The sequence below is a fragment of the Choloepus didactylus genome, chromosome 26 (genome assembly GCF_015220235.1).
Source record: "Choloepus didactylus isolate mChoDid1 chromosome 26, mChoDid1.pri, whole genome shotgun sequence".
NCBI lineage: Eukaryota > Metazoa > Chordata > Mammalia > Pilosa > Megalonychidae > Choloepus > Choloepus didactylus.
The window spans coordinates 9,806,829-9,830,807 of record NC_051332.1 but is presented as its reverse complement, the minus strand read 5'-3'; the positions used below and the strand labels follow the sequence as shown (position 1 = coordinate 9,830,807).

At 38.9% G+C, this 23,979-nt stretch overlaps 1 protein-coding gene across 1 annotated transcript in view; it reads right to left on the bottom strand.

The window, feature by feature from the left end:
• LOC119520747 (zinc finger protein 705A-like) overlaps positions 1-23,979 on the bottom strand; it is an 86,123-nt gene that overhangs the window by 29,660 nt on the left and 32,484 nt on the right. Inside the window, exon 2 of the mRNA XM_037818702.1 lies at positions 21,344-21,481. The gene's annotated coding sequence lies outside the window, so the exon portion shown is untranslated. The remainder of the gene's footprint in view (positions 1-21,343; positions 21,482-23,979) is intronic.

The window sequence follows — 23,979 nt, the reverse complement described above, 5'->3', positions numbered from 1 at the left end:
ATGACAGCAATGTTTCTCCACCAGTATCTGTGAAAACAGACACCAGACCCTCTATGCTGGAAGCCTTGGTGTTTGAATTGGTACATAATTGTAGAGTGACAACCCTGGCAGGCCCAGTGGGTTAATACAAAGTACTGTAGTCAAGAATGTCATTGTTCCAGTTTGCTTATGCTGCCATTATGAAAAATACCAGAAATGGACTGGTTTTTATAAAAGGGGATTATATGGTTACAAAGTTACAGTTTAAAGGCCATGAAAATGTCCAGATGAAGCAATCAACACAAGTATACTTTCACCAAAAGAAGGCCAATGGCATCAGGAAAACCTTGTTAGCTGGAAAGGCATGGGGCTGGCAGCTGCTGATCCCAGGTTGTGTTCCAGCTCCACTCTTGGCTCCTATATGTTCTTTAAGATACATCCTTAAGGTATGTCACTTGGCTTCAGACACACTGAGTTCCTTCTGTTTGTCAGCATTTTTATATTGCTCCAGTGATTTAATTAAGACCCACCCTGAATGGGAGAGGTAAATACCACCATGGAAATGATCCAAACAGAGGTCTGGCCCACAGCTAAGTCACATTTCCATGGAAACACTCAATTATTAGGTTCCAACCAAATCAAACCTAATACAAGGTTGCATCAAAGAACATGATGTTTTGGGGGACATAACACATCCAAACCAGCACAGTCATCAAAATCACTTTTTGAACCTAAACAAAGTACATGATATTCATGAACAGTCTGAACCAGGACCAGCAATCTACAAAGACCACATACCATATATGAGATGATTAGAATGAAAGGGCTATGCTTTGAATAAAATAATCAAATGTGTGGCTGATTTGCACCCTCCTCTTCCTGAAAGCATGTCCTATACTTACTCTGGACCCTTTTTCACCTAATCCCCCTGATAACAAACAGAACTTATAATAAGGAGAACAGACTGCGATATAAGTTTTTCCAGATGCACTATGGGCTTTGGCAAGTAAACTTCACATTCATTGGTTTTTACACTCTTTATTACCCAAAGCAATGTTTTAGAGTTTTGCGTGTATTTTGCATGTATTTGTTAAGTTTTATCCTCATCTTTTATGTTTCTGATTCTCAGCAAAAGTATTTTTACATTTCTTTTTCCAAATATGTTTCCTAGTATATAAATAAAATTGATTTTTCTGTTAAATAGAGGAATAACATTTGGGGCATCTCTTACAATATTAAGAGTTTCCAGCACAATCCAATCCAATATAGACACCCATCTCTGGAAATAGCTTGCCATGCAATGATTCCATCAGAATATTTGTATATCCTTGAAGATCAGAGTGGCCTGGATGGAATGGAAATCCAGGATGTTGACAGATATAGATTGAATTTGTTCCCAAAGTTATCTCAACAGAGACAAACTGGAAGGGTAAAATGGAAGAAATACACCATTCCCATGACTTCATGTAAAAAGAATGGCTACCTTAACTTCAAGGGTCAGCACACCAAGACATTCTTAAAAACATTTTTTTTTTTTACAATGTCTCTGATTGTGGTATCAGAGTGCAACTGACAAAATAAAATGAGTTGGGGAGTTGTTCCTTATTTATTTTCCAGAAGAGATTGCATAGAATTGATAGTACATCAATGTTAATTAAATACTGGGTAGAATTCACCAGTGAAACCATCTGAGCCTGAAGTTTTCTTTTCTGGAATGTTTTTCACTACAAATTCAATGTCCTTAACCAATACAGGTCTATTCACTGTTTCCTCAGTGAACTTTGGAGAAAGCAGATTCTGGGCATTCACAAGCAGATAAGGTTTTAATGGGGTTGCACAGGGTGGCTGGGTGTTGTTAGGGTTAGTGGGGTCCCTCTAGGGAGTGAACTGGGCAGGGCAGTGCTGTCCTGCACTGGGGGTCCTTGGTACAGCTATACTGCCTGAACATGCTGGTTCTTGTCTGATCCTGAAAGCTAATCAGGTTTGAGCCTGGTTACTATTTGGATGGGAGGCCATCTGGGAATACTGGGTGCTGTAGGCTTTTGCCAGGCACACTGTGTCCCCTTAGTTCCCTTGATTTTCCTTTTGGTCACCACCTAGATCATGGCTCCTCCCTGAGAATACCTGGAGCCCTCCTGCCACAGGTGAATACCTGCATGGACACCCACTGCCCTAGCTCCTGCCATCCCAGTGCAGAAAGGCAGATGGCTGCAACCCAACACATCCATATTGGTAGCAACCCAGAAGAAACCCAGGTCTGTTATGGGCTGGGCTCTGATGACTCCTAGTGCCAAGGTCAAGACCCCTTATCCTCTAGACACCTTCTCAGCCATCCACCCCTGTACATTTACACCTGCATTCAAACCCTGCACATCATGGGCACACCCAACCTGGACTTTGCTTCCTTCCCTGGCATGATAGGGATGAGGTGAGGGAACATAAGTTACTTTGGCACCTGGGCCACACTATCCAGTCTTCCTGTTCACTCCAGGTCCCAGAGTATAGGACACACCCAGTCACCTCTCCAGCCAATTTGAGTACCATCAGGGATCTCTGCTCTCCAGAAACCACATGGGACATTCAGCCTCTCCCAGACTTCTCTGCAGAGGAAAGAAACTTACAAAAACCCCAGGAAATAGACACATTCCGTGTCCACTGGTCTTCCCACTTATCCACCCCAGCTGGCTGATCTGCTGTTATCCCTATCCTGGGGTCAGTATCCCTTCTCTGGAATGCTCTTTCCACAAAGTTTCTGACCAGCTCCTTTTGATTATCTTTACAATCCATGTGTTGCTCCTGTTTTTATTTTATGTCACTGAATATTTGTTCATTTCTCATTGAATATTATTAAATTCCTATTTTATAATTGTGGTAATAGTCCAATGGAGCTATTAGTGCCCAGACCAAGTTTGTGCAGAGCTCTGGGGAGGTTGGGGGGTTGCTACCAAGAGAGTGAAAAACACACCAGGTATAGAAGCAGACATAGGTGTGTTGGGACTTATGGACAGGAGAGGTTCTCTGGTAGTGGCTGATCTGGAGGTTTAGTCTTTCCATGAGGAATAGGAGTGTGGAGGCAGCAGGGTGATAATTTGATTTTAGAACACATTCCATATAGCATGAGGAGGTTGGGTCCCTATTGCAAGACACAATCAATGCTGCTTTTACATCACGGTTATATTCTTCCCCCTCCTTGGAGATTATTTACCTTCTTGACCTTTGTCCTTGGCTAAAGTTTCCTACCAGTACTTAGGAGGGGCCACATCTTGGGAACCATGTAATTAGAGAGCAATTTCTTTCTTTCCTTCTCCTTATCAGACCCCAGTTTCACATCCTTCTATGCTTGTATAGATATGTGTTTTAGAAGAAACATCAGTACCCTAGGAGATATTGTGTAGCTTGTGCCTTGTTTCCTCCACAGACATATTTCCCATCTGTCCTTGACTGTTGGTCATTTCACTCCATAAGATTGATACATTTTAAGTAGCTAGCATAGTCTAGTTAAATAGTCAAATATTCCTGCAGTTAGATGTCATTAATTTCCACAATTCACCATAATCATTCATGAATTATAAATGCTCACCAACTTGGAGAACTGGGAACCTCCCTGTGCCTGCAAGGAACTGTGGGCCCAGCCCCTGCATTTCTAAGCAGGGAAGATAAGTGTGCCAGATATGTGTAGAAGGGTTGGGTCCTGGGTCTGCTCATGCCATTTGTCCTGCCTCCTCACCTCTCTCTTCAAGTTGTTTCATGTTTGTCCCTCCTGTTGAGTACTGTCTTCTGGTTTCTCTCTTTTTCCTCATGCTGCTGTCTGGGCACTTTGTGGCAGTCTGCCTTTGCACCCTCTATGTTCCCTCAGCAAACCTGACATTCTGCATGTCCAAATCCCATGTCTTCTGCATGGCATCCACTTCTGCAGATCTACAGGAGCTGTGGTTCACAGAGGAGGCCCTGGTGTGGCACCTGCACAGTGAGCATTTTCCCAGCAAGTTGGATGGGCAGCCACCATGTCTGGTGCAGGTGGGGCTGCCAGGCTGTGGGGACCCAGAGCCAGGACCCCTCTTCTCCATGGTGATTTCACATAGACTGCTACTTGACCAGGACAGGTATTAAAATTCATCAGACCTCCCTGGGGAGGAAAAATATACTGTAAACAAAGCACTGAAACTGCCCTCCATTGATCACTGTTGATAACAAATCTCCACACCCTTGCGGGTGACTGAGCTTGTACCTCGACTTACCAGGCCTGGGCCAGGGGACCTGATATCACCCCCTGGGGAGGGTAGTGGGTACGGGCGTTAGTGCCCTCTGCAGCCCCCCCGAGCCTGAGGAGCGAGGTCAGGGCAGCTCCCTTTTCCTCACCCAAAATGTCACGGGCAGGGGAGGCTTGCCGGAGGAAACCGCCCTTCCCCCAACCGCCCTTTCCCCCACTTCCTTATCTTGCCCGTACACTCCCCGTTGCCAATGCAACTCCCATCACCACCAGTGCGCATACATTGTTGCCAGACACCGTTGCCAGAGCAACTCCTGCACCTTTTAGAACAACCTCCGTGCCCTCTTAGAACCAATCCTAACCTCCGCACCCTCTCAGAACCAATCCTAGCCTTTATCCCCTCAGCATTGGCTTGTAACAACCCCCGCCCTCTATGCCAGCCCATATAACCTGTGCTCACCCCGGAATAAAAGTCCTTTTGTTCTACCCTTACTGGAGGAAGAGTGTCTTATCTTTCCCTTCTCGCCGCCCTCCACACCTTGCACGCCTCCCGCCGGGGACCTGGCCAAGTCCCCCGCCTCACCCTCGCCTCCGGGAAAGAGCCCCCGCCGCCGGTACCCTCCAAGCAACGCCGATAGCCGAGGGTTCAGCAACCGGCCGCCCCCCCCCCTCAGACGAATCAACTGCGACCGCACACCCTGTGTCACAAAGGCTTGCCTAAACCCTGTTCTTACACCCTCCTTGTCCTAACCCTTATAAACCACCACCTGACACCCCCTGCTTTTGCAAACCACTAGCTTCCATCTTTCCTGGCCTCCACTGCTGTGGAACAAATCATCTCCTCTAAGTAAGTCCTATTAAATTCATGTCTAACTCCATGCCTAGAGTATTCTTCAGTTCTAAGGTTAAGATGGGTTGAAACATGGCCCTGTGGAGCTGGTCTTCAGCTTTGTGGGTGCCTGCTGGCCTTCCTGCTGGCCTTCCTGCTGCAGCTGTATGCTCCAGTGTCCTGCCAGGCTGATGCCTTCCATTACACCCTCTTCATCTTCTGCTGTGGGAAGCCACCCTAATGCACTGGACTATACAGTGATACTGCCTCTGGATGCAGGGTGAGGGCTAGGGTTGGCAGTGCAGACCCATTTTGCTGTTATACCCTTCCTTGGACTCTTATTCTTTTCTCAATGCTTTTTTAATTCATATTCTTGAAAGCAGCTCAGTGCACAGGGTTAAAATTCCAGCAGTAAATAAGGGTATACATATAAATTTTCCATTCCTGTCATCATTTTCCCACCATTCAACAAACTCCATTTCCCACCCTACCACTGTCATAAATTGCATGTGTCCTTCCCAGGATGTTGTTTTTCTGTAATAAAATGATGCATTTGCTAAGCATATACAATGCACTAGCACAGTTGTAATCTCCAGCTTTTGGATTAATCAGTTGGGACTAGGTGTGCATGTGTGAGGTCCCACAGCCCCATGCCCTCCTCCTTTTTCAGTGCATGCAGCCACCTACCTGAATGGAACAGATGTCAAGGTCAAACAATCCCCCATGGGTTGGGGGAAGTAAAACTCCCTTCTCTTGATCAGTGTTAATTCCCAGGTCTCATGAGACCATGCTGAAATTCCATTGACACACCCTATGAACCTAAGTCTTTCTAAGCCACCCCCTGGTGCTCCTCTCTCTCTTTTCTTTGTCTTTCACTTTCCATAGCTGGCCACAACCATGAAACCATCATCTCCTGTAAAGTCCCAATTAAACCAATATCTCCTTCTGTGCCTGGTGTGCCCTTCAGTCTTAGGGCTAAGCTGTGTTGGAACAATTGGTGAGTCAGGAAGGAGGCCCAAAAGCCACTGGCCACAGTGGGCCTGGGTCCTGGGAAGGGGAATCCATGGAGGCAATCCCAAATTACCCCATCATCCATGTGAGGAGGGGTGGATGCTCTCCTGGATGAATGGGGCTGCTGTGAGAGTATGGGAATGCCCTAGAAACTGGCAGGGCTGCAACTGTTTTGCAGTGGATAGCAGGATAATTAAATTTGAGGAAAAAGAAAAGGGACTGCAAATACTGGCAGTCATTGTGTGACCCCTTTTAGGAGCCCCACAGATGGCTACCAAGACAGAACAAGCAGTGAAATCTACTGCATGCCATTTAGAGGAGAAAGTAAAACTAGAATGAGATATGCCCAGGTGGAAATGAAGGACTTCCTAACTGATCACCTGCTGTGAGTGGACAATCAGCTAAAGACTCTGACATGCAGATATGCCCAAGTCAATGGCTGTAAGTTTCCTGGGGCTCAAGTCTGGAGGAATTTAGCTACACCAGATGGGACCCAAAAGCATGGGACCACATAGACTACCCCCAGAATTGGAAGGGGAGGAAGGATGGGAGGTGGAGGAAGATAAGCCCTGACAGGTGTGCCCCATAATACAACAGAAATGGAAGTCATCACAATATCAACTGCCCGGCCTCAGCAATTCCAGCTTCCTGAACAGAAATTACACATTACTATAAGAGTGTACCATGGCAAAAATGGAAAATTTGGGGCAGCAGTACAGACAATATCTGGGGAGTCCCTCTCCAAATGGCTTCTGAGGTTATGGGGCAACAGAACAGAGGGAATAAGTGCTTTCTGGGGTTAGAGATGAGTAAATTGGCATCTATTTCCACCCACCCTTCTCTATGAAAATGCTTGTATGCTACCTCAGCCAATGTGAGAACCACCTCCTTATTGGTGTGACTGATTGACATACATAAGGCTGCATGAACCAATGAAGGGGATATATCCACACAATACCCCCAATTGGAAAACTATGGAGGAGCTACAAGACATTTTAAGGGTGCTTGGAATGAAGCACATCATTTATGCCATAGTTTTTGTAGGTCCTGACACTGAAGATTTTATCATAGAAATGGAAAGCATGGTATTGCATGTTGCTGTCAACCATTACTATGGGCCTCTCATGTCTATCCTAAGTCTGCTATTAGGACAGTACATTTCCCTTGCTGCTCAGGCCATAGCTGACCTCAGGGAGGTGGAGAGGCTGCATAGAAGGGGTAGGAGTAAGGGCAATGGGAAAGGCTCCCATGAGATTTACTGCTCTAATTGGGTATCCCCTAAGTAGAGGTGGGTGAATCTCATCACTGTAGGCACAGAAATAGAAACTACAGATAAGCAACCAGATACAGTCCTAGTAAAACTATGGAGTAAACTGCCTAGGAGCCAGAGATTACTAAAGTGAGCTCCCAATCCTCTGAGGTAGAAAGGATGTCAGAAACCTCTGCTCTCCCAGAGGAGTTGTGACAAGACCCTTTCCCTATTCCTTAGGAGGGAGGTCAAGCTCCATAGGTACAAACAATAGCTAAGGACCTCTGGGATCAAAGACCACATATAGAAGTAATCATTTACTGGTCAGCCAATAACAGAAAATGTTAACAATAGTAGGCATGGGAGCCAAATGCACTCTGGTTTATAGAAATGTAGCCTGATTCAAGGGATCTGTGCTGTCCATGGATGACTATGGGGAGAAAAACAGAGCTAAATGGCATAATTTGATTTTTGCCTAAAGAGCTTAATTTAATGTACCTAAACTGATTTATAGATTCAAAACAATACCAATTAAAACTGAAGAAGGGACACCTCCCAAATATCTGTTTGTTGCTTGGTGCAGCTAATAGAAGTCACACTGAACTAGGCTGAAGAGGAAAATATGGTTTAGTTTATGGTTTAGTTTAGTGGGAAGATGGGGGAATTTTCCCAAATCTGCCTCCCTGAAGTGTTTCTCCAATTGAGTTTTATACCCAGGTTCAGAGATAAAAAGAGGTGATCATTCAGCCAACATGCATCAAGAGTGATAGACAAAAGGCCCATCTACCTGGGAGGTTTGGGGGAGTCTCCCAGTGATTTTTAATTGGCTAAACCTATTAGAGACAATGGGAGTCAATTATTTTAGTTAACATGCAACAGGTTTGGAGAACTTCAGTAATATATTAGCTCTGGTTTTCTATGTGACACCTGGGAAAGGTGCATAATTTACATTTATACATGTTTGCACACTTCACATTTACAAATTTAACCTTTCTGAGAATAGGCACTTCCATTATATGCTGTCTCCAGCTTTGAAGATTATATTTTACAATTCCTTGCTTGCTTACAGTTTAAGATTATATTTTAAAAGTAATCATTATAATTTCCCCCTTAAAATAATATTCATTTCCAGTCTTGGGAATTAGCCATTGGTTGGTCTGGCTGCTTTGTGCTGACAATTAGGATGAAGTAATTAAGGGGCTATCTGGTGAAATCTTTGATTTATAACTTATAGATATTGTCAATTTCCTTTGGGGTAGAATGGATTATTCTCATCCAGGGGTCTGGAAGATAAAAAGTTTACATTATGTGAATTATTAGGCACATACATACAGCATTGAACATTAATCAGAGCACTAGTACCACCTTTGGTGGCAGCCAGAATATTAATTGGTATTTGGTTTTGAAAAACCACCTCTTTTAATTTGTGAGGTTTTACCATTAAGTAGTGATATCACTAGTCTTTACCATTTTCCTACCTTGACCACAGAAAAAAAATTTCCCTTTCTGTGAACTTTCTGCAAATTTCTTCCTTCTTTCAGGTTTTTGTCCCACATTCTGAAACAACTAGATATTTAGAACAAAACTACCATCTTTTTCCCTCTAATAAAAACATTCCTTATATCCTCTACATTCAAGTCATCATGGATCATTCTTAGCCAGAGATTTGGAAGATGAAAAGTGTTTCATACATACTTGAATTATTATTTGAGTACATAGAGATAAAAGGTATTTGACTAGGACAACAGTAGACATAACAATTAGGAAGATTGTAAGTATGGTTTGAAAAGAGTCTATAACCATAACTGTATTTCTGGAGGATTTACTGTTACCAGTTTTTGTTTAACAGGAAGTGTGTCTTCACCCTGGAACAGTTGTAACTTGACTCTGGTATGGTGAATTCCAGGGCTATATTTCCTGCAACTTAAGAAAAAAATGAGTAACAAGTAACACTAAACAAGGCCTAGCCCATGTAGGATTTAGTTAAATGTGGAGATACTGGTTGTTTTAGGTGTAGACCCAGACTTAATTTTTAGGCTGGTAATGGTGTAGGGGGTACACCTGTGGGGAATTGAAAGCATTAGAGTCAATTATTAATTTCATCTAAAGTAGCACTTAAGAACTTCACATATTGAATTGTAGTTAATTCTGAACTGGGGTGCCTGTTACCTGCTTATTTAACTTTTAGAAATGGCCTTCTAAATGTTACTTTAAAGGGCTCAAACCCAGCCCACTACAGGGTGCTACTCTTATTCTCAAGAGGGCACTAGGTAGAGCTTTGTCCCATATCTCAAGCAGATTTTGGTGAGGCTGTTTTTTAAAGTTTAATTCACATATTCTGTTTTTCCTGTCAACTGTGGCTGGTAATTAGAATGCAGGCACCAGTTGATGCTGAAGAGTCTTGAAACAATTTTAACAATTTTGCTATGAAAGCTGGTCTATTGCTTTGAACAGAAATCAGAACTCCAAATTTAGGAACTTTTTTGAAGTAACCATTTTACAACTTGTGTTTTTTAGTTCAACAAGGAAAAGGCTTTTAACTATTTAGTAAAAGTGAACACAAATACTAGCAAGTACTTGATGATTCCAAGGACTTTTGGCAGGACTGTAAATCTATTTGATAATTTTCTTCATCTCAACATTTTATTATTCATGGATAGATGTCCTTTGTAGGGATTATTAGGATGCATTGCTGCATTTAACAATTTAAAAATTAGATTTATAAGCTTTATGTTTTTGCTGGCTGCAGTTACTCTGACTATGCTCTTTTCAAATTGTTTTGTGAGTATGCAAATCAGCAGAAACATATGCTAGTTTGTGCAGGTGGGTGACTCTGCCTTGCTTTTAGATGGAGGGCCCTTTTGAGTGCTATTAAGCCCATATTTCTGCTGATGTTCCTGTCAGGAAAGGCAGTATTTCTACTGAATATCTTGCTTTTTGTGGGATGACTGACACTCAAGATTGTCCAGCAGAACTGCCTGATAGTGACCTAGCTTCTCCATTGTGAACCCTTTTGCTCCAATACAGTAAGGACAAGTTGGGAGCTCAAAGTAAACTTTTTATTGCTCATAAGTGTTCACAGGTGTTTGCCACTGTCCTAGGCCAGTGGGCCATCCTTGGGCTACAGCATCAAACTCTTGCCAATAAGACTCTGTTTACATACATTTCCAAAACACTTATGCAAGTACTTTGAATGTCATGCCCTGTTTTTTATGGACAGGTAAGTTAACTTTTGATGGCATTAGGGAGCCCAAGGCTGACACTGATATTAATTTGCCTTTAAAATTTGAAAGGCAATTGTATATGCTGGTATCCATTTTAATGTTTTTTTTTTCTTTATGGCCAGATATAGAGGTTTGGCTATCAATTCAAAATTTGGTATTGGCAGTTAACAATAGCTCACTATACAAAAGAATCCTGAGTTCCCTTTTGTTCTTTGGCATGGCTACTTGCCAAAAGGTCTAGTCTGCAAAAAGTCTCTTGTGGAGCTTTACTGCCTGAAGATTTCTGGACAAAACTTGTACTTTTTAACACAATCCAATTACATTGCTGTTTTATACCTGTCAAGTCTTTTTCATTTGCATGCAAGGAGTTTTTGCAAGTCTTTTTTTATTGGGAAGCAATAAATGATACTTTTTAAAATTACCAAGTATATGCATCAGGAATACTGATGAGGGAGTATATAGATTAGGTACTATGGGATGTATACTTTTTACCATTGGATTTATAAATCTTAAATTCTGGACAAATCTGTAACCTTGAGATCCTGGTGGTTTTATTTTAAAATCTTTTAATTAGTGACAAAAATGTCCTCTCTTCTCTTCACATAAGTGGACACTGTTTAAACATGTTGGAATCATGTTAAGCCACAATCTTACCATGACTATTGTATATCTCTCACTCACCTCAAGGAAATTTCATGGCTTTACTTCATTAGGAGGTTGTGACTTGCTTGGATCTTTTAATGCAGTTTGTAGGCCTGATCCTAGAACCAGAACTTGTAAATTTATTTTGCCAGGTGAGACAGAGAGAGGGAGGCTTGCAAAGAAATTTGTGAGTCAATTGACCTTTTATAATTTGGCATTGCTGATGCTGTGAGAAGTCACTAGTAACTTCAGACATGTCCCTAACAAGCACTGATTTGAGTGCAATCAAGTCTTATGTTTACTAGAAAAATTACTGTTTTTACCCACTTGGAATGAGACCCAAGGTTCTTTCTGTGTGATCAGGATGGTTTCCTGATGGGTGGAAAGTGCCCCTGGTCCACATTACTACAGGTCACTGTCCTAGTCTTCTGTCAGTTGTGGACACTGTATTGCTGGAGTCCCTTCTTTCCCTTTGCATCAAGCTAGAACATTCCCATTTTCAGTGTCTCTCCTCCTGCAATGTGCACATTGCTGGGAGCAGGGCAGTTTTCTTGGGACCCTGGGGGTCTTAACTTTTATAGACTTCCTTTGTTGCTGAAAAATTTTGCTCAGGACTGCTCCAAAGACATTAGCATTTCAATTACCTTTATAGGAGATAGCTTTCTTTTGTTTCCTTCCTTGAGCTGCACAGAACACTTTAAATGCATTCTACCATTGTTGAGATTGTCAACTTCTTAAGTTCACCTTCAACTTGCTGTAATTTTTGATGACTGTCAGGAGAACTGACAAATATTTTAGCTGGTCCTTGTTGGAGAGGTTACTGTCCCTGCTTTTGCCCTCCCAAGTTAGAGACATGCTGCCTGAAATTCATATCATTCATGATATGAGGTAGGAAGGCCATTTCAGGGTAAATTTAAATGCATCCCATGCTCATCTGAATTTCCCCAATAATGTGGGGAAGAAGAGGCTGCTCAATGTAGTGGACTCTGGCACAAAATGTTATGGGGTGATAGACACATCCACCACAAGTCTGGATGAAAGGCCTAGGGAAATGCAGAGTTTACAACCCCACAAAAACCATAGACAGTGGCTGCAGGGGTTGGGGAAATGCAGGAGCAGTGGGCATCTGAACCAAGGAGAAAGGGTACCACCCTCTCAATCCTGGATGACTACAGCATCTATAAGTTTATTAGGCTGAGCAGAATTGGGAGGGGTTCTTAAAATACTCATAGCTTTGATTGATTCCTTGTTTAGTTTCTAATTGTACCATTTTAAACTATATCTTGCATTAAGTTAAGCTCTACAATGGTTATCCAATTATTTTACCTTCTGTTAGGAAGTTGTGCCCAGATTTACACTGGAAAATCAGTCTGCCATTGTACTAACAAACAACAGTAAACCATTTACTTTATATTAAATAAAAATGTTTCTTATTTTAATGAAAAGGAGTTTTAATGGAGTTGACAATAAACCACAATACTACTGAAAACATTGCAAAGCTTTATGGAGGGGTGGAACATTTGTATTGTGTAGCATGAGCAATTCTCTCCAGATTTAGTGCTACATTAAAGGGAAACTATGAAAAAGATTAACAAATTTACAAAAGATTTGTTTCTTGCAACCCTATTTCTTATTTCCAGTTAACCACTTGCTCTTAGAAAAGAGAACTAATAGATTTTAATAGGTCTTACAGATTTTGCCCAACCACAGTAGCACAAGGAGATATAAAATTAGAGTACAAATGTATAGATAAGCTAAGCTTGCTCTACAGTTACTAAACTTTCCTTTCAAGTGGACTTTTTCTAAGGAAATCCCACCTTTATAAATCAGTTAAAGTAATACATGAAAAGTTTTCATTTAATAACTTTTAATTAAAATGTAAAAGTTCCAGAAATAGATAACATAATACTGTGTGATGGTAGCACAGTATTGTAAGTACACTGAACAAAGATGTCTGTGAGTAAAACTGAAAGAGGTGGGATAGGAGAATGTACGACACCAGAGGTAAAGATAGATGATAAAGACTGGGACTGTATAACATGGCAAAAACTGGAGTGGCCAATGACTGTTACTAAATATACAAATATAAAAATGTTTTTGCATGTGGGAAAGCAAATGAATGTCAACCATGTAGAGAGTTGAAAAAGGGGTGGTATTCAGGAAAAAACATAATCAAAGCAAACTGGAGTCTATGGTCAACAGTAACATTGTAATATACCTCCATTAAATGTAACAAAGGCAATATGCCAATGCTAAATGTATATGACAGGGGGATATAGGGGAGGAATATGGGATTTTGGTAGTGGTGTTATTTGCTGTCCTTAGTAGTATATTGCATTGTATGACATGTTATTTTTCTTTTTATCATTTTTTTCTTATTTCTAAAAAAACAATTTTTCTTGTAGTAATCAATATGTTCAAGTGCTGATTGTGGTGATAAATGTACAACTTTATGATGACACCATGAACAACTGATTGTACACTGTGGATAAATGTATGGTATGTGAATATAACTCTATAAAATTGTAGGAAAATATATATATAGGAGTAAAAGTGTTGGAGAAAACATGGTGAGAGGGATGTACCTATCTACCTGTTGAGGAGCAGGTAGAATGGTGCAGCCTTTCTGAAGGTCAGTGTGGTTGTTCCACAAAAAGTTAAGTACATGGGGACCAAAAGGTCCTGCAACCTCATTATGGGGTATGTCATTTGAAGATCTGAGAGGAGAGACATGAAAATGTAAAAGTTTAATATAAGTCATTTGCAGGGATTTATTCTTTTATTCTTTTAAAAACAAGGATGAGGGAAATGCAAAAGAATGATCATTGTTTTTATCTTGGGGGTCAGGTGTTCCAAGTGTCCCCCAGCCTGGGGCACAGAGGACTTGGCTACTTCTTTAGCCTGGACCTTGGAAGCTTCAGTCTGTTTATCTTTTACTTGGGAGCTAGGAACCTCTTTTATTTCTCCTGGAGCAATAAACTCTGGGGCATATAAGGAGAGGCTCAGGGCTTGGGTGATATGGTAAAATGCCATGCCTAAAACATTTTCTCTATAGCTTTTCATTCTGAGATAAGAGACATAAAACACTGTACATTCAGAATTTTATTCCATTTGTTTATTCTCTTACAAAATAAATTTAGCTGTAAAATGGCATTTTATTTTATTGATCCCTGATTTGGCCACTTGTGGCCATTCTCTAATTTATAGTGAGGCCAAACTACTTTGCTTGCAGCTTTTCTTTGTCACAGGCTTAAACCCAAATTGCTTTTCCTTTTAATTTTGAAAATTTAATGCCTTAAAACAAAGTAATGACCCATGTATAAGGAAATGACAGAAATAATTCTTAGAAAATAGAAGAAAATACAGACAAATATATGTATGATACTAATGTAAATATTTTTAGCAAATACAAAACTCAACATAAAGGAGTTATATCTGAATAACAAATTCTGCACAACCACAAATGAAACAGTATGATCAAATAAATGGGAAGAAAACATGGTATTTCTCATGCAATGTATGAAAATCAGAAGACTGACATTGCTCATCATAAATGAGCCCTTAGAAATCAGTACAAAGTAACTATTATTTCAATAGAAGTGAAAACATTCCAAGAAAAAGTGAGAACATGGAAGTGAAATACAAATGACTATTAATGTGATGATGAGCAAGCTTGACTGCCTTACAGTTAGAAAGATTTTTCACTCAAAATGCATATTTTCCTTTTCTTTTGCCCCAGCAATATCAATTCACAGGAATTACTCCAATTAATTGGTGGGACAGATTCAAAATAATTTACATAGAAGCACATTTGTTGCAGAGAAAATTTGTAGCAAACATAAGGATTAAAGAAGGTGTCATCAATAAATTCACATCTCTTTTATGAAGAGATGTAAAGCTATATAGCCAAATTACAAGTGGCTCAAGAAAGGGTTAAAAGAGAAAATAAATTATGATCCCCCAAAACACTTCTTGCATATTGTTTATGAACATACCCCAAAAGAATGTGCAGAAAATCCCATCAATAGCAGACAGAACTGGGGAGTATAATCAGGAGGAGAAAAGATACTTCAGAAATAAAAATATTTTAATTAAAAAGTTACATCTTCTAAATTTATTGGAAAATAACTTTGTGGACTAAGCTTTCAAAATTTATCCAATGATAAGTGAGAATTGGAAACATATGCACTTGGACTTATGAGACCACTGAGCTGGGGCTGTCCATTCCATCACCCTGAGCTTCTCTGGGTACTAATATCTCTGCCATTCAGGCTCCAGGGATGATGATTAGTCCAATGGCAACAATGAAATCAGTCAACATGTCTGGTTAGAATTCATTATGATGATACATGTTGGGTCACTTTATAAATATGAGTTTTTCATTCTTCAGTCCAGTTTTTCTCATCTCCCAGGAGTGCCTACTGCCACACACAAAAAGGAGGAGGAGTCTGCAAGCCTTGGGAAGATTGTACTTTAGTTTTGGTGAAAGTAGTGGTAGAAGCAATGTTATCATTTTCCCCCATGGTCAACACAATCATACTTCCAAAGGTTATTCCAGGAAGTGAAGAATCCTTCAGTGAGGAGTACAGCAAAAGATCATTCATTGATGGTGTCCTTCTTGGCATTAAAAAAAGATGACAAAAGTATACCTTTTTGAAACTGTCATCCTCTGTGTTTTTCAATTAAGACTTATGAATTGAAAGTCTCCAGTGAAGGGTGAATGTTTCTGATGATGTCAGCTGTACTTAGGTTATCTGCAAATGTATTTCTTGCCTCATGATCCCCTCAAATCCCATCATCTAGCTTCTTCTTTCCTCAGGTGATCCAATATGTTTTGTTTTAATGTTTTAAGACTCTGCTGCACTAGTCTGTAGAATGCATGTTCTTTGTGTGATAATTCCCAAAAAACATTTGTAACAGCCACTGGGAAAACAAAGCTGAAAAAAACAGTCAGAACCCCCAAGACATTGAAAGGCAAGAATTAAGGGACATACAGACTGTTTTTTTAAAATTCCCTCTTTTGTTTAAGTGTTCATTTTGAAATCACATTTAAAACTCAAATGCAGAACATAGAAGCAGTTCTTGTTTTTCCACCTCTCTGCCAGGTATTCTTCCAGACAATTTTCTATTCACATATAATCACATATTCACTTAGAATTTTCTCAGGTAGCAGTACACGAACATATAAAGCATGCAATGCTTTACTTTGTAAATTCACATGTACAAAAAATTCAAAATACAGTAAGATAATCACCACTGTAACAATGATCATGAATTACTCAATTTTTCCCCATGCTGTGTGGATTAATTACCATTAAGAGTTTGTTAGAGTAACTAGAGGCAACATGCACACACCTTTGCAAACATAGAAAACTAGTTGATGCTTCTTCAAAAATATCATTTTAAACTTGAACTTAAAATACTACCAACACTTTTATATCCCAGAAAGTTTTTTTCAGAGTTTGTATTTATTGGTTAGTCTACAATAATTTCTCCCTTTTATACTTATTGATGGGTATTTTCAGATGTACAAGTTACTGTTTATTGTTATAATCAATCTATAATATTCTTTCTTCTCTGTAAATTTTCTAGAATTGGAGGATAGGCCCCCAGCAGAAAATTGTAACATTTAATAAATTACACATGCTAATTGATTGTCATTGGTAAAATTCTGTTTGAAAAGATAAACTGATTTGTATTTTTATCACTACTGAATAATACCTTTAGAAGAAATTTTCCAAAATTATTTTACATACAACAGAGTTATAAACAACTTTTGGCATTTGTGTTTGGTTATGACATAACATATAACTACTTCAAGGAAAAAAACAAAAACTGCTTATAGCCACAGAAATTCTATATACATATATATACATACACACACACACACACACACATAAACACACACACACACACACACACACACATATATATACACATACATGGACTAGAGAGGAAATTGGTATGACTGGGTTATTTATTTAATATAAAAATCAGCCTAGACTTGGCTATAACAGAAATGTTTGTAAGCTTAGAAAATACTGTTAAATTTCAAACAAAAAAATTTAAATCACTAAGTATGAATAAAGTAATACACTTTTTAAAATGCAGTTTAATTTCTTATAGCTAATTTTATGTGTTTATGCATATACACACATAAAAGTATACACAGATCTGTCAAGGCCACATATATGTACTCTTTGAACATGTGTACATGCAGACATATAGTGTAACAAAATAACAATGATTTTTAACAATTTGAATGTTTTCTAACCCTGAATATAACTTGATTAAAAATAATTGCCTTCTCATTGTTTCTTTGTTTTTTCAAGTATACCAAAGCCCAAGTGTTATAATCTAAACCCTTCTTCTTTATGAGAAGATAACATTCTGTAGACATAGTGGCAGTCTCCTATTCCTCTCCCCCAAACCCCACTGTACAAATACTAAAATGTTTTATAGTCTTAAGAGATCAACCATTAATTATCTATTGCACTGCTAAAACATTTACAAATGTCAATGAATGTAACTATGATATTTTACAATGAAATATTTACAAATTTATACCCTGTGAGCCACCAAGTTATCTAGAAATACTAGATTTCTTAAAATGGCATATTTATCTGTTTTTTTACAAAGTTGTCTTGAATGTTGTCATGCAGTGCAATCAAATACAAAACTGTATAGCTCAGAGAGGTAGAATAAAATTTTCTTTATACAAAGAATTTTCCCATAATGGTTAAAAAATATATTTATAGAATGACCTATCAGCAACTCAATACAACTACAAAAGTATGATTTAGTTACAGCAGTTTTTTAATGTACACAGGCATTGTACATTAAAACTGCAATGATGAAAGCACAAAACCTTTTTCTTTCCCCTAACAATGTAATAAACACACACTAAAATATACACAGCTCAAAAACCCCACAATTTTATCAATTACACTTCTAAGACATTCACATGGGAGAATGAAACCATGAAATTTTACAATGAAGTACTTATAACTTATATTTGTGAGACTCTATACATCTAGAAATACTAGGTGTTAAAAATTGAACACTAACTGCACATTATTTACAAATTTGTCTTGAATATTGTCATGCAATCAGGGGAACACAACCAGAAGAAGTGTGCATAGTTCCAAGAGATAGCATAAAATCTCTTTAACAAAGTAATTTATATTTTGAATGTTAACAACAAAAAATCAGGATGCTCAGTTTATCCACAATAAATTTACCAAATGAATTTGCATGTTTTTTTAAGTATGGTTTAACAAATGAAATATACTTCCAATGGCAGCCTTCTATATGAGAATGGCATAAAGGTCTTAAATCTTGTCTCCTCAAAAAATATATGATAAACTTTTGGTAGCAAAAAGACTCTGTTTTCCAGCAACTTCACTGCCAAGTCAATTGCAAAGAATAATAGAACTACAAATTTACAATGATTTATTAGAAAATTATACTTTGTGAGACTCCATATATCTAGAAGTACTCAGATGTTTACAAATTAAATCTTAATTACCCATAACTTACAAAGTTGTCTTGAATACCACTATGCAACAAATGAACACAGAACTGTATAGTTTAGAGATTCTATAAAATGTTTTCTGTGAAAGTGAATCACATCCTGAACCTAAGTACCTTCTGGAAAATAATATGTACTTACATGTCCCTGAAATAGACAGAGGTATTTTTATGTAAAGAGGACATGAACATTTAATGATTCCAATTGTAATTTTTCTTCTATATGAAAATATGGTAAAACATATTTGAATCACTCTCTCTCCCTCCCTAACATGACAACATATATAAAAATAAAAATAACCCCAAGAGTTCTTGAAGACTCATTATTGAAGTTAATTTGTCTATAACAGCTAGAGCAATCCAGTGAAGATTGCACAAATGTGAACCAATAATTCATCATTATATATTTACACAGTTGAAATGGTATAAAGTACTATAAAACACAACTGTCTAACAGTAAACCCCAAAAGCCAACATACAGAGCTCTTAAACATAAATATTTGCATAAATTAAATGTTTCAAAGATTTTATGTAACATAATGTTTACAGAATATATGCATATCTGCAATCTCTATAAACCAAGAAAGAATATAAAGCAAAAGCACTGGATATTAATAGACATAAAATCACAAGATACCCAATATGACCATTTCCCTCCTGAGAACCCAGTAAAAACAGAAGGAAACCAATGAAAATATATCAGCAATATCATAATGTCTATACATCTAAAAATAACTGATGTTTTAGGGAAATAATAGCTATATACCCAGTCACCTAAAAATCTCACTCCACAGTCTAGAGTGGTCTACATTTCCACAAGAAAAAAAGAAAGAAAAAAAACTTCTGACCTATAATTTTAAGTAAAAGATATTTACAATATAAGACAGCAATTTCTACAAATCTACAGTGACTCTTGGTATAAAGAACAGAAAATCTTACTACACACAAAATTATCTAATAACTCTCCCCAAACAGACACCAAGTTAACACACATAGGGATTTTTTCACCACAGTTTACAATGAAGATATTTACAATGTGTGGGGCGGGGAAGAGAAGTTATTTCTATACGTGTAGAAATTTCAGATGGTGTACAAGAAACTTGCCTATTATAAGTACAACTGTCAAATGCTTTCTGCTCAGGCCTACCCTCTAACAATCTACTGAATACAGGGAGAGACAAAACAACAATTACATTAAGAAACATTTTACACATTATAGTTAGTCCATATTAGTGATGCATTATAATGTTTGTCTTCTTGTTTCTGGAGAAATGAACAACTGATTGTGCACTTTGAATGGCTGTATGTTATGTGATCATGTCTCAATAAAAGTACATTAAAAAAGAATCATTTTAAAATCTACATATTTATAAATATGAATCATTGTGATTTCTTTACATTGAAAAATAATATGCAATTTAAAAACCTCAAAACACCTAAAAGAAAAATCAAAATACCTCAAAGCCCATCCAACTTACCAATATACTCCAGTAATACAATCCAGCTACCAAATAAATCCAAATATGTGTGGTCTACCAATTTGACTGGCCAGACTAAATGATACTGTTTGATACATGAATAAATATGTATGCATGTATGTACATACACATACACACACATTCAAATCTGAAATGCTTTTAATGCTTAAGAATGCAATTTAAAAGTTCATTCTCTATAATTTCCTTAGATTTTTCACTTATGTTGTTTCCAATTTTTAAACATCATTTAGATAACTTGAGGCAAAACAGGACAAAAGAAAACACAGAACAAAATTTAACCAAACCACAAACAAAAACAAGATTAAGATTTAAAGCCAAGTACTAGGCAACCAAGACTCAATGGCTGTTCCTCAATGCTTGGGGCTGCATCCTCCAAAAAGAGCTTTGGCATAAATTTATTTGCCACTGAGCACCCAAACAACTGAAACCTAGGCACCCAAAATCAGTGACTTCCCTTAATGCTAGGGGCTGCTCCCTCCCTTTCAAACCAAGTCTTAATGTCTCTTTCCATGTGCCATTGAGTGCCCAACCAAGTGTAGTTTCCCACTTGCAGCTTCAGCAAGAGTTTAAGAGTCACTGAAAAAGAAACCAAATGGAACCAATATATAAAAAGACAAGATCAAGAAAATAAAGCCAAGTCCTAGGTGACCAAGTCCCAAAGACTATTCCTCTGTACCAGGGGCTGTACCCTCCAATAACAACTTTGGCATAAGTTTATATGTCACTGAGCCCTCAAATAAACCTAGGCATCAAATAAACCTAGGCACCAAATTCAGTGACCTCCCTTAATGCCAGGGGCTACTTCATTCCAAACCAAGTCTCAATGGTTATTCCTCTATGTGTGTGTGGGGCTGTGCCCTTCAGAAACAGCTTTGGCATGAACTTAGGCCAACTAGTGCCCAACAAATTGGTTTCCCACTTACAGCTCCAGCAGGAGTTTGTTTCACTGAAGAAGAAACAAACAGGCCCACAAACAAAAGAAAACAAGGTCTATGCATGCTCACAAGACATCCACACTCATTCACCAACCACACTCATTCACCAAACCTATTTTTCTCCATGGCCAGCAACCACTGGGGTCCTGGATGCTGAAGCAAGAAGCTCTCTCATCCAGCTCTTAGAGAAAAGTTTCTCTGTCGACAATAGAACTGATGCTCATTAATGTCTTACCTCAGAGTTCCAGGAGCCCACTGAGCAGCATGTCATTCAGATGTTTTCATCCCTTCATGTTTACCAAACTGAAGAAGGAGCAGTTCCCAAATATGGTTCAGTTGCTCAATGCAGCTAACAGAAGTCACACTGAACCAGCTGAAGAGGAAAGATGGTTTATTTTGCTGGAAGAAAGCAGGGGAAATTTTCCCAAATCTGCTTCCCTGAAGTGTTTCTCCAGTTTGGTTTTATACCCAGGTGCAGGGACAAACAGATAATTATTCAGCTAACAGGCAACAAGAAAGATAGACAAAAGGCCCATCTATCTGGGAGGTTTGGGACAGTCTCCCAGTGACTCTTTAATTGGCTAAGCCCATTAGGGACAAAGGGAGTCAACTATTTTATTTTACATTTAACAGGTTTGGAGAACTTCAGTAATTTGTTATCTCCTCTTTCCTAGGTGGCACCTGGGAAATGTGCAAATTTTATATTTACATATGCTTGCACACTTTACATTTACAAATTGCTCCTTTGTGAGAATAGGTTCTTCCATTATTTCCTGTTTGCAGCTTAGAAGGTTACATTTTACAATTTTCTTTTTGCTTACAGTTTTAAAGTTATATTTAAAAAGTTAATCTTGCACTGGTAATAATGCACATGTGTTTTGGGGACTGGGAATTCAAGGGGCAGGATTTAAGGCAGTGGGAGAGGAAAAACAATCACCCTCACATTATAGGCAGCTCCCCTGCCAGACTTATGAGACCCCTGCTTCTCACTAAACCATGATCTGGGAAACTGGGTGGGGTCTGCCCTGATCTGAGATGACAGTTTGATCCTGTATGAGTCACTGTCCCTGATCCTCAATAAATTTGCTAACAAACTGGGCATCTCATGCTGGACAGGGGCAGAGTGTGTGTAGCATGGAGGAGGGGGGAACCTCAGTAGGTGGGCCTCTGCAGAGGGAGTAAGTCAACTTGTGTGTGTGGGTGGTCAGCAGGATGTCACAGACATCCCAGTGAGAGGCACCTGAAGTCTGGCTAATGGGCAGTGTCCTGTTGTTAACAGAGGGGACTGGGCAGGGATAAGTCTCCCTGGCTCCTGTTCTTTCTGCTGGTCCCTCCTTCCTGTTGTCTTTGATGTTAGCTCTGCTTAGGAGTCCCCTTCACCCAGGCTCATTCTCTTGGAATTGAATGATATGAACAAAATCACAGTGATTATTCCTCATGTCCAGGAGGGGCCACAGCCACCAATACTCAGTGAACATCAAGATACCCACATTGAGCTCTGCCATGCAGAAGGGTGTTTTCTTTTTTTTTTTTTTTTTTTTTTTTTTTTAATCATCATTTTATTGAGATATATTCACATACCACGCAGTCATACAAAACAAATTGTACTTTCGATTGTTTACAGTACCATTACATAGTTGTACATTCATCACCTAAATCAATCCCTGACACCTTCATTAGCACACACACAAAAATAACAAGAATAATAATTAGAGTGAAAAAGAGCAATTGAAGTAAAAAAGAACACTGGGTACCTTTGTCTGTTTGTTTGCTTCCCCTACTTTTCTACACATCCATCCATAAGCTAGACAAAGTGGAGTTTGGTCCTTATGGCATTCCCAATCCCACTGTCACCCCTCATAAGCTACATTTTTATACAACTGTCTTCGAGATTCATGGGTTCTGGGTTGTAGTTTAATAGTTTCAGGTATCCACCACCAGCTACCCCAATTCTTTAGAACCTAAAAAAGGTTGTCTAAAGTGTGCATAAGAGTGCCCACCAGAGTGATCTCTCGGCTCGTTTTGGAATCTCTCTGCCACTGAAGCTTATTTCATTTCCTTTCACATCCCCCTTTTGGTCAAGAAGATGTTCTCCATCCCACGATGCCGGGTCTACATTCCTCCCCGGGAGTCATATTCCACGTTGCCAGGGAGATTCACTTCCCTGGGTGTCTGATCCCACGTAGGGGGGAGGGCAGTGATTTCACCTTTCAAGTTGGCTTAGCCAGAGAGAGAGGGCCACATCTGAGCAATAAAGAGGCATTCAGGAGGAGACTCTTAGGCACAAATACAGGGAGGCCTAGCCTCTTCTTTGCAGCAACCGTCTTCCCAAGGGTAAAACTTATGGTAGAGGGCTCAACCCATCAAACCACCAGTCCCCTATGTCTGTGGTCATGTTAGCAACCATGAAGGTGGGGTAGGCAAATACCCCTGCATTCTCCACGGGCTCCTCAAGGGGGCACTACATCTTTTTTTTTTTTTTTTTTTTTTTTTTTAACTTTCCCTTCTTTTTTAAATCAACTGTATGAAAAAAAAAGTTAAAAAGAAAACAAACATACAATAAAAGAACATTTCAAAGAGACCATAACAAGGGAGTAAGAAAAAGACAACTAAGCTAAGATAACTGCTTAACTTCCAACATGTTCCTACTTTACCCCAAGAAAGTTACATAATATAGCAACATTTCAGTGAACTTGTTCCTACTACATCCATCAGAAATTAACAGACCATAGTCATTTCTGGGCATCCCCAGAACGTTAAATAGCTTATCTGTTCTTCTTGGATTATTGTTCCCCCTTCCTTAATTGCTCTCTACTGCTAGTTCCCCTACATTCTACATTATAAACCATTTGTTTTACATTTTTCAAAGTT